General features: G+C 42.6%; 1 long non-coding RNA gene across 4 annotated transcripts in view; it reads left to right on the top strand.

Annotated features, from left to right (window-relative positions):
• LOC148756056 (uncharacterized) overlaps nucleotides 1–12,487 on the top strand; it is a 187,881-nt gene that overhangs the window by 122,502 nt on the left and 52,892 nt on the right. The gene's annotated exons all lie outside the window — the stretch shown is intronic.

Genomic DNA, 12,487 nt, shown 5'->3' with positions numbered 1-12,487 from the left:
TTGATTTTTAAAAGTCATATATAGTCTAAAAGACAGATCAGCAGGCCTCTCTACCCCCTCAGCTGGGCAAGCCTATCGTGTGACTTCTCCATGTACCGTGTTTCCCCGAAAAGAGACCTAACTGGAAAATAAGCCCTAGCATGATTTTTCAGGATGACATCCCATGAACATAAGCCCTAATGGAGCAAAAATTGCCCCTTTGGGAGCAAAAATTAATATAAGGGTCCTATTAATATAAGACCCTCTGGGAGCAAAAATTAATATAAGACCAAATATAAGTGTTATTTTTGGGGAAACACGGTAGCCTCATTTTAAATATAAATTATTGTTTTCACTTTCTTTTTGATTAAAAAAATGTTCTTGTAGAAAACTTTTATTGTAGAAAATACAGATAGATGAAAATAGAATTTTAAAAATTCTCTATAAATCTTCTCCTTAGGAGGGAATCACTCTAACCATCTTAGAGTCTGAGGCTCCAGTTTTATATTGACTATTGATGCGATGTGTCGATATACATTTCTTATTGTGAATTCTTGCTTGACTCCTGTAGAAAGTATCTGATGGGGGCATTTACAGAAGAAATTGCCTTAAGCTGTGTTAAGGGTGGATGGCAAAGTCAAGGAGAGCATGGAAGGACAGGTTAGCTTCAGAAATAAAGACAAAGGGACAGGTAAGGAAGCCTTGTGTATGAAGGGGTGAGGGCAGGGCGTGGGCAGATGGGATACATTTGATTTCACCCTGACCTGCCTGTCACTGGCATTCTGTGATCACTGACTTCCTTTTGCCTGTGATCAGGCTTCTTTTGGCCATGGAAATGCAGGACTGGTTGTTTGCAAATTAACAGTCCCTTGTGTAATAGCACAAAAGTGCCCAACTCCAACCCCCCAAAGCCAGGGAAGCATCCCCTGGCTCTTTTAAGCACTAGCAAATACCAAATTATTTTTAAAATGTTGTTAGCCTTCCATTGCTGGTACCTAAGCATACACTGCACTTGCATACTGGCTGTCATGTGGGGTGTAATGTGGGGTCTCTAGTCCCTCTCCCCACATAAGAACGCAGGACATGATGAGGCCAAATAGGAATACCCACGGAGCCATAGATAGGGGAGTCATACCATTATAGTCTCGCTGGCGGCTGGGTTGGAGACTCAGGAAGCAGGAGCCACACGATCTGCAATCTGCCATCTGCTTGTCTCTGCCAACCAACGAACCCCACTTGTTAGCTGCAATCTGCCGTGCTAACTGCAATCCGCACTTGCTAGCTCAGCCACCATCTTCTTGCTAGCCCCCATTTTGCTGCTAGCGTAGCCACGACAGTTATATTAGTGGCCAATGGCTCACTGGTTACAGCTGATGGCCAACTAGCCACAGCTGATGGCCCTCCAATCACAGTTGATGGCCATTTACTACCTGAGCCAGCACCTTTCCACGTGAGGTCGAGAGCCTGGAAACTGCTCTCTGGGGCTTTCTCCCCACACTGGCTTGGAGGGTTGCATAGGATGGGATATATTTCAGGGCAAGAAGAACTTTCAAGTCAAGTACTGTGATTGCCTACATCATATTCCCATATACTAGGAAAAGGTGTCATTTATCTCACAATCACCATCTATTAAATTCATTGGATTAAATGGAAAGTCTACTGGTTCATTCCTGCCAAATATGATGGTGTATGCAAGTTCAGAGCTGGAAATTATTGAATTTCCTTATACAATAGAATGATGAGAATGTCGACATCTAGGATTATATACAAGAGAAGCAGAAATGAACTAATCAGATGGCAGAAAGCTGGCTACCACATGAGGAATAGGATCATGAGAATCAGTGATACTAAAAGATGAATGGCTAAAATATCACTTTAATTTGCTTAGTGTTGGGCACAATATGACTACCCTCCCCCCATTAAATGCCCAGATATTCACTGACATCTAATTCATTATCAAGTGCTTTATGTCAGTGGATTTTAAAAGTGGACAATTAAGTTTGCGAACTCATCCTAGAAAAAGTGCTTATATACCTCATTGATGAATATCACTACAGTCACCTTCGAAGTACTCCCTTTGGGAAGCTATGCACTGAAGCCAGGGCCTAGTTCACCTTGCAAAGCAACTTCGGAACTCTTTTTTCTGGAATGGCCATCAGAGCTGTCATTGTATTACCCTTGATGTCCTGAATGTCATCAAAATGTCTTCCTTTCAATATTTCCTTTATCTTTGGGTAAAGAAAGAAGTCATTGGGGCCTGATCAGGTGAGTAGGGAAGGTGTTCCAATAGTTATTTGTTTACTGGCTAAAACCTCCCTCACATACAGTGCCTTGTGAGCTGGTGCATTGTCATGATACAAGAGCCATGAATTGTTGGTGAAAAGTTCAGGTCGTCTAACTTTTTCATGCAGCCTTTTCAGCACTTCCAAATAGTAAACTAGGTTAAATATTTGTCCAGTTGGTACAAATTCATAATAAATAATCCCTCTGATATAAAAAAAAAGTTAGCAACATTTTGCAACAAGTTTGTGAACTTAATTGTCAGACCTGGTAGACAAAGAGGGACATGTCACAAGATTGGGATACAATTTGGAAACAAAGAAAAAGCTTGGAGCTGGAACCTGGCGGCAGAGTTGCCCTTAAGAACATATGCCCTTCAGGAATGTATGGATGTATCAGAGGGCTTTCGATTTCCTTGGGGTATGAGATATTTAATGTGGTTTGACCTGTGTTCAAGAGACTGAGAGACACTACCTGATATTAACCTGGGTGATCACTGCAGTTCAAAGTGTAGGTAGCAACAGTGTGTACCATTCATTCCAGAGTGAGGTAATCGATTAAAAGTGAAAGGTGCTCCCTCTTGTAATTGAAGCCAATACGCATGCCTCATCCAAACTGGTGTTAATTATGCAGGTAAAGCAGAGATATGGAGAAACCTCAGCTCAGTGACTCCCCTGAGGGTCAGCTCATAAATGGTGGGGCCCAGATGAGAAGCCACATCTCTGCTGCTGAGCTCTGTGCTGCGACGAGTCAGAGAGAAACTGCAGAGAGAATATGCCAAGAAGGGCTTTTTGTTTCTGTCTGGTGATACATCTCAGAGTTGAACTAAGCTTCAGAGATTGATGGTGCAGATGCAGAGGCAGACCCAGCCTGACAAAGTGTGTGTAAAGGAAAGAGGGGACCAGGAAAGCAAAACAAAAAGCAGAATTGACTAAATCAGAATATGTATCCAAAATAAAACAGAATTAGCTGGATGATTCACTGAAACAATAGATATCTATATCCATATGTATATTTATATTTTATATTTCCACACTTCCAGAAAAGCATTTATGAAGACTAAATATAAAATACAGTGAATGAAAATGTTAAATGAAAGTTCAAATATCATGGATACTCTATCAAAAATGTAGGCTAAAATTCAAAAAGGGAAACTCTCAAAATGGATTATACAATTCTCATATGCTATAAAAAGAAGCAAGACAGTTTTTCCAAGAGTTCATCAGATATATCTAATCCAACTCTTAAAACAAATATTTGATTATGCACATCTTTATACATAGGACAGTGAAAACAACAAAGGGATCAAGTTCTCAGCAGAAGTTTTTTTTCCAAAGTGTTGATCTCTGTGAGCCTGAAGGGGTGAGGATGGACAAGGGGTGTCTGTCAGTGCGGCAGACATACAGATACACCACTCATTTCCCCTTTAAATAAGGACTCTCCCAGGTATGAGGATTGGGGTTAGCTGACAGCCTCCAGAACACCTCAGCTTTTGAACTCTTCTATGGCAGCCCCTGGCCAATGACAGAGCATGACAGAGGAACAAAGGTTTAGCAACATCTGCTTACTGTGCAATTCTTTTAAAAGGCATAGACTTGGGCAGGTCTGCATTGTGGTCTGCACTGACCCTCAACTTGCTTCCTCCCCTTCTCCTTTTACATTGTTGTTCCCTAATTAAACACTTTGCACTCTTAACTCCCTCTCAGTGTCTGCTTCCCAGAGAACCCAACCTGTCAGATTGACATTAATTTCCAATATTACTTATGAGGTATGAGTGAAAGGTGCTCTTTTCCATGACCCTAAGCTAGATTTAGAGACTTGCCTATTTATAAACTGCAGTAAGTGCCATCAGTTTCTTCTGGTCAGACAGAGTCTCTGACATTTTAGTTAGAGACTCCCTAAATGAGCCTTGATAAAACTTCTGAGAAAAAATGGCTTGGGTGCTTTTTACCTTGTTCCTTCCCTTGACCAAGCACTTTCCTTTCAATGCCTTCCAATCATAGCTAACACGTTTGGTAGCCAGTCTTTCTTTTCCTAAAATTTTTTTTTCAATTATAGTTGCCATTCAATATTATATTAGTTTTAGGTATATGTGGTTAGACATTTATAACTTATGATGTCTTCTTCTTCTTTCTTGAATATCAAACCATTATATTTTTTCACAAACTTGGCAATTTATCATTTGCTTTTGTACCCATTAGCTCGCAGATGGTCACTACAGCCTGACAAAGTAGGAAATTACTCCTAGGATGTTTAAAGGAGGAGATTCATAGAACCCAAGCAACTTGCAAGTCCTTGCTCATAGATATTTGAAGATGGGGATTTGAACCTAGTTCTTCCAACACCAAGTCCTGGACCTCAAAGTCCTTGTCCAGATATGGCTCTCGCTTTGAATACCATAAACTCTAGCTGAGGCCTGACAAGGGTGATCACACATAGCCTTTGTTATAATGCAGTGCTCTACCTCCTGAAAACTCACGTTAGCCCCCAAAGAGGGTCATCCTCATACTTAGCAATGGTTTCGATTTCCACCTTCACCTGGAGATAGTGCTGGGTGCTGTTAAGTTTGCCACATACACCTCGCTCCTGTGCGCTAACGTCTCTCACCCTGGGGCGTGCGGCCCCTACGCCACTCACTGCTGGGCATTTGACATCCTCCACAGAGCAACTACCTCTTTGCCGTAAGCATGTTTATGTCAAGATAGTATAAAAGTCAAGCCAGTGTAGTTTCTAACCTATAACCGCCAAGGAAAGACACACACTCATGTACAAAACCAAGGTTGAAATGCGTCAGGACCTGTTCTAGAATGCCTCTACACAAAAAATAGGCTGAAAAGTGCCTGGCTTTTTAACTGACACATTAAGGGCCTCCGCAAGAGCCCAGAAAGAGACGGATGCTCCTTAAGCTGACAGGCCAGGACGGCACTGCATTTAATTTAACCTGACAATGTAGTCATTACAAGCCTTCTTTAACTTGCTTCCCTAGAGGAACAAAGGAGAATTCTCCCTGGAAGAATATCAAGGAGCCAGATGGGTATACACCCCTGTCCCTGTGCCTTTCCAACTCGCATCCTAGGCGAAAGGAATAGAGATGTGCTTTCATTTCTTCATGCACAAAGATTGGAAATAAGGTGGCTGAAATGAAATGATTTTATCTTTCTCCTAAGTAGAAAATTACGAACTCCTTTACTTGAACTAAAGAAAATGCAGTGTGACTTTTAGGAATTTGTTGAAGTTACAGAAAACACACATACACATGCACATTCATACAAATACAGAGAGACTCTATTTCTTATCTTATCCCTTTCTTCCTTCACAACAATTTATTAACCAAAAAAATCAGAGTCTGTGTCGATTATATTACTAAAAATGCAGTCTTATAAACCTGTCTTGGGCCATGTGTTTTTCTCTAAGTATCCGATTTGCCTTTAACTAAGGATTTATAAGACTGTACAATGTGTGGGAATAATTGCCCCAAAGCTCCAAATATTTACTACCAGGGCAAGCTGCATGTGACAGCATCTGACACTGCCCTTGACGGTCTGGAATCCCATTCTTCTTGACAATGGGTGGAAGGAAGGAGAATTGTCGAACTGTTTACTACTTCAAGATATTTTAAAAGGTAATGAATGTACAAACAGCATGGGAAAAAAAGAGCCGTCTGTAAGGTGGCTTAGAGTTGGGATAGAAAATTCAAACAATTTTAGCCTCAAAAAGTCAACATTAGACACCCGTCTACTAAGGACCTACAAACAAACAGAGTTACTCTGTACACACATTAATGAACGCCACTCCATGTGGCTGTGACTTTCACCTTGCAGGGCCCCGAGTTCACACATGCATTTGCACAGGACCCAGCAGGTTTCAGAACCCTGAGATCTTTCAGCTTTAGGACTTTCGCACCTGGCTTGTCTGGGGCAGATGAGGGCAAGGGAGAAACTCCAATTCAGGCCAGGACTGGGGTGTACTTGGCCCTAAGGACAAGCCATTCTCAATTATGTGGACCGTTTGTCTTCCATCTCCTCACAGCTCAGCGAGACAGTGTTACAGACAGAAGCCTCTTGTGCCCACACATCCCACATCTCACATCCCATAATTAAAAGGCAGAGGGTTATCCTTTAAAAACGTAAATAATTAATAATAGAGAAGAGTTCATCCTCTTCTCCTCCTATTCACACAGGCCTCACAAGACCAGTTATTGGCTTTCCCTCCAAGCATTGAATAATGTGACTGAGAAAATAAATTCTCGTAGTTTTAATTTTTCTGTTTTGTGAGAGATGTAGCCCCCTACTACTTAAAGACTGCTCTATTTTAGTAAGCCACGTCTTTGCTTATTATAAATGAGGTTGCTTGGCTACTAATACATCTAGCTCGAAAAAGGAGACTGAGTGATTTCAGAAGATGGTCAGTTTTCCACCCCAACATTAGGAATAGTCTACACACTGGTATATCTAGTGCTTACTGGGCCTTCTATTTCCTTCCAAATAAAACCTAACAAGGGCTGCACACAAGAAAAATCGCTAAAAAAAATGTGCTTGAAAAAATTGTGCTCCCCCTCGTATTTCATGTGCTCATTGCACATACTTTGTAAAGTCTAAAACATTGTTAACTCTGAGTTTTCACATTTTTGAAAAATGAAGTCACTCTTTGCCCTCACATATCGAGGAAGTAAAACAAGAAAATAGAACAGATATTCTTCAAAAATACCCTTTTCCGAAGGAAATTGGTTATAGGATTCTTTTTAGCTCATTCCTTTAAATGTAACTATGCAAAGAGGAAAATGTTAATATTGCAATCAATAGTGTCCCACCCCTTTATAATGCTGGGTCTTAGCTCCCATTGGTTGTTATGGCTAACTGCACAAACTTAGAGTTTTATGCCACGAAGCAGAGAAGATGATTTCCTTCCCACAGAGAACAATGAGAGTATAATTATGAGCTCACAAAATGGAAGGCGCCTGCCCAGCCTTTAGAAACCACACACAGAGAGAAAAGCAGTATACGTCTTCAGACTATTTTCACAGACTCAAAAACAGAGAAAACTTGTAAAATGTGGAGAGAAAAACAAAACATAAGTCTTAGTTTTTGCAACGACAACATAAAAAAAATCAATGCTGCTAGAAGGATGCTTTATAAAGATTTTTTTTATTTTTTATTCTGGCACACATTTCCCCAGAACATTCTGAGGAAAGAAATGCCTCAAAAAAAAAAGAAAAAAGAAATAAGTCTCCTAATTGTGCTTGGCTTAATGCCTCTGGGAGCAGCAAGTCAATAGCATGCACCACGCAGGTGGCCTTGGGCTACTCCCCTCCCAGTGTCTGATAAAGCTAGACTCTTCTTCGGATCAAGGTATTAAGGTTTGGGTTATTTGTATTGATTTTATGTGCTGCTACGCTGCACCAGTCATGCTCATATCTGTGGTTCACAAATTCCTCTTTAAAATGTCACTGCAGCTTCATTTCATCTGCCGTCCATCAATACAGCAGGCAAAGGGGCTGGTTATTAACCCTGAGGGCTGTGGTCTTGTTTTATGCACCCACTGCAGATTCCCAAAGTTTCTATGCTTATCAACAATGGGGCCCTCCCCAGTGATTTGGGTGGGGAATGGTCAGTAAGGTTACACACACACACACACACACACACACACACACACAGATACACACACACACAGATACACACACACACAGACACACACACACACACACACACACACACACCACATGGGAAAACTTTCAAAGATTTTTCTGTGACATTCAGAAGGATTTTTACTCATTCTCCAGAAAACTCTTGCAAATGGATAGGCCCTCTAGTGGTTCCCAAGTGTGCCCAGAAATAATTGGTTTCATCAGACAACATTTGACATCATTTGAAATCACAGCCACTCCTACAAACAGGTGTATGCACAGGAATTTCTATACCTGAACACGGATATTATTGCCTAAACCCACACTCGCAATTCTAATTGACATAAATCTTAAAGAAACTTTGTCTTAGATGTTGATAATTTGCGGACCATAAAGATGTTTCCTGGAAGTTCTACAGTAAGCCATCTAATAATTTTAAACAGATACTTCTCTTTCTCTGAGTGGAATAAAACTAGCCTTTGCTGGAAGTCAAACAGAAATCTACACACAGGCACCGTCACCATTGTATTTATCTGTCTACGGTGATCCTTTAACAAACATGCAGTGGGGTAAAAATAAAACACATGTTTTCCCTTATTTCTCTGCAAGCGCTTACTTAAGGTTTTATTATATTTGGCCATGGGACATTCAGTAAACTTACTGATGATATCAAAGAATGATTTTACAAACAGTAAAAGTTACACTATTGACACCTCCAAATTCTGGAGTATTTACATTGTGTTAGGTGCACACTTGCTCAGGGAGATTAACAAACATTACTAGAAAGGCTGTGGCCAAATCCACCCTGGTTGTTTATAAAACCTTTACAACTCATCAGCTTCCACTAACACACTGGCACTGTTCAATTACCATCAGTTTTAGAGAGCCTTAGCAAAACATCCAGTGCCCATGTAAATAGACAAATCTGAAAACTAGCTGGTCTGTTGGCTTACATACTGTAGGTAATGTTTTCTTTTGCTCAAATTTGTTCTGGAAACTAATCACGCTCTGATAAAGCCATCTGCAAATATGAGAAAGATTGACACCCACATGTCAAAGTTTACACAGCCTGGCCAAGTGTACATATAGTACAGATGATGTAAGGGCTCTGCTGTGCATAGCTTCCCCGGGGCCATGTTGGAATGGAGCTCATGGGATAAGAATGCAGCCTCCACCATCCCTGTTAAAGCAAAACTATCTAGTTTCCTGGCCAAGCTAAAACTCTTGCAAAAGGGATGGGTGCTTTCCTCAACGTTTATCATAGAAATTTATCTTCATTCTCCTGGCAGTATCAGTATAGCACTATAAGATGATTATTACTTAGCTAATTCCAAACACAATTGCTTTTCTACAAGTCACTAAGCTTTACCATTATCCAGAAAATCATGGTAACATTGTTCACTTATTAGAAAAGATAGTGTGGGGACAGAGCCCCAGAAAGTGCAGTTTCCAGGCTCTCGGCCTCACGTAGAAAGGTGCTGGCTCAGGTAGTAAATGGCCATCAACTGTGATTGGATGGCCATCAGCTGTGGCTAGTTGGCCGTCAGCTGCAACCAGTGAGCCATTGGCCACTAATATAACTGCTGTGGCTACGCTAGCAGGAAAATGGGGGCTAGCAAGATGATGGTGGGTTGCGGACAGTGTGGATCCAGCCTCCAGTGAGACTATAGTGCTGCCAGCGAGAATATGCTAGTATGACTCCTCTATCTATGGCTCTGTGGGTGTTCCCTTTTGGCCTCACCATGTCCTGCGTTCTTATGTGGGGAGCGGGAGCAGAGACCCTGCAGGCCGCCCCGCACAACACATGCCGCAGCGAGCAGGGTCTCCCGCAGGCAGCCCCGCACGACACCTGTGTTCTTGTGCAGGGAGCGGGAGCAGAGACCCCATATGACTTCCTGCACGACAAATGGCGCAGTGAGCAGGGTACGATGCCGGCCAAGGTGTCGTGCAGGAGACCCTGCTCGCCGCACCATTTTTCAGGCGGGCGGCCTGCGGGGTCTCTGTTCCTGCTCCCCACACAAGAACGCAGGATATGGTGAGGCCGAAAAGGAACACCCATGGAGCCATAGGCAGGGGAGCCACACCACCATGGTCTCACTGGAGGCTGGGTTCACCGGCCGCGCGACCTGCCGTCCGCCTTTCCGCCAACCGAACGACCGACGACTCTCCTCCACTCTCTCGACTCTGTTCCTCTCCTCTTTCGCTCTCCTTGGCTCTGCTCGGCTCCTCGGCAATCCTCGGCAGTCCTCGGTTCTCCTCCGTAGCCACAGCAGTTATACCAGTGGCCAATCGGCTAACCGGCCACAGCCGACAGCCAATCAGCCACAGCCAAGCCAGCACCTTTCCACGTGAGGCCGAGAGCCTGTAAACTACTCCCTGGGGCTCTGTCCCCACACAAGGCTCTCCGAAGGACGGTGGAGCAGTTTGTGTGTATGAACACGCAGTCTCTGGAAGACCAGGAGGAGCAGCTGCCAGAGCGCTGGACCCCCATGGAGGGGTGGGATGACGTGGACGGTTCTCCTACCAGCACAGGCTGGAGAGAGCAAAGGACATTGCGGCCCTGTGGGCCGGGAAGTTCCTGCTCAGGCAGCCCGGATGCGGGACTTGTCCCATGAGGAAAGGCTTGCTGAGTCCTCCTTGGGAGATGAGGTTGAGGTCAGGGTCATCCCTCACCCCGAGGACAGCCCTGGCGAAATGACTATGGACTATGGGGAATTGCTTTCCATCCCTTATTTAATGGATCACTTGACTGTTTGCTTGGGAACATACCACCATGTAGTTGAACTGGCGGATGTTTGCTTTGTGTCTTGACTGGCCGCCATCAAGAATATATAAGCACCTTAACTGTGAGTCGCTGTTGTTCCAGCACGGTACCCTGAGAGGCCCAAAGAGAGTGGCAGTGCCCTGAGAGCCCTGGCTGAGCCCAGGATATTGCATTCACCTCCAGGCTCCTCACACATGGCCCCTTGCGGAAAATGCTTGTCGCGTAGATTGTGAAGCAAGAGCCTGTAGGGGTGGAGTGTGGGGACAGAGCCCCAAAAAGTGCAGTTTCCAGGCTCACGTGGAATGGTGCTGGCTCAGGTAGTAAATGGTCATCAACTGTGATTGGATGGCCATCAGCTGTGGCTAGTTGGCCGTCAGCTGTAACGAGTGAGCCATTGGCCACTAATATAACTGCTGTGGCTACTTTAGCAGGAAAATGGGGGCTAGCAAGAGGATGGTGGGTTGCGGACAGTGTGGATCCAGCCTCCAGTGAGACTATAGTGCTGCCAGCGAGAATATACTAATATGACTCCTGTCTATGGCTCTGTAGGTGTTCCTTTTTGGCCTCACCATGTCCTGCGTTCTTAAGTAGGGAGGGGGAGCAGAGACCCCGCAGGCTGCCCGGCATGACAGATGGCATTAAATTTTAATAAGAATAATGATATGAAATGGCATTTGTCTCATAGTTCACAGGTTAGCAACTTCTTACTATGCATTATCTAATTTGCATGAAGAACTTTATTCGTAGATTTGACCACCCACACTAAAAATCCAGCTGAAAACCTGAATCCAAAGCAGATGGAGTGCCTGAATGTGATTGAATGCAATGAGGAATTCATCTTTATTTTACATCAGCAGTGAACCTTTTCCATTTAGAGGTACCTGGCACAATACTCTTTTAGTAAGTTGTCCGTGTCTCCCGGCAGTAAATCCAGTGACTCTTTTGTGGTCCTGATCTCCCTCTTTGGTAACACAATGAGAAATTAACAGCCCTGGGGAAGTTCCTGTTTCTAGTGAACATAGTTTGGCTCCTGATGCTGACCTCTTATTAAGAGCTCAGAATTCATTTCTTGATTTTTTTCTAGAAATCAAACACAAAGTCCTTTGCTTATTATTTCTAGAATACAGCCTAATAAGTCTTTTAAATATATGGCAACATTTACGTCTCTCTAGCCTTCTGACAGTTCTCATGATAGTTTTTTTTTTTTTTTTAAATTATCAAAAACAGCTCTGTTATTTCATCTGCCAGTTCTTTCGTTCCCATTTCAAAGTCTGGATAATTTCTTAGCATTTCATCAATTATGGATTATGACTCTCTCTTTCATAAACCCAATTGTAAGACTATTCTTCTTGATAGATTATTAAGTTTATACCCAGTAATGGGCTTATCATTTCCTTGTTTTTCTCGATCTAAATATAGAAAAAAAGGCCTCTGGGAGCCTTTAAAATTTTTGTTTTTAAAAACATCATTATTATTTAGTCTCCTGGTATCCTTGAAGTTCTTTAATGGTAACATACTTCTGTCTTTGTCCATCTTTTGTATATTTTAATGATAAGTGTTCAACAGAAATATCTTTGTTCAGTCATAGTCAGTCATTTAAATGCCTTTATCTTTACCAATCTATAAATGCCAACATTTCCATACTAAGTCTTATAACTAAAAGCTCTTGTGTTTTACCTACTTGCAAAAATTCATGAACAATACCTATACCTAATAACTGCCCTTGCACTTTCAGATACTTATTCTATTTACCAAAAAAGGATTTAACGAACTTGTCAAGGACTTTTCAGGGACACATACCTTATATTTATGCAGGCATATTACTTTCACTCTTGCCCAAT

Source organism: Rhinolophus sinicus, chromosome 13 (assembly GCF_057876585.1).
Source record: "Rhinolophus sinicus isolate RSI-liver-muscle chromosome 13, RSI-T2T, whole genome shotgun sequence".
NCBI classification, from domain to species: domain Eukaryota; kingdom Metazoa; phylum Chordata; class Mammalia; order Chiroptera; family Rhinolophidae; genus Rhinolophus; species Rhinolophus sinicus.
The sequence above is the reverse complement of the archived record's forward strand: the minus strand, read 5'-3'. Positions and strand labels throughout refer to the sequence as shown.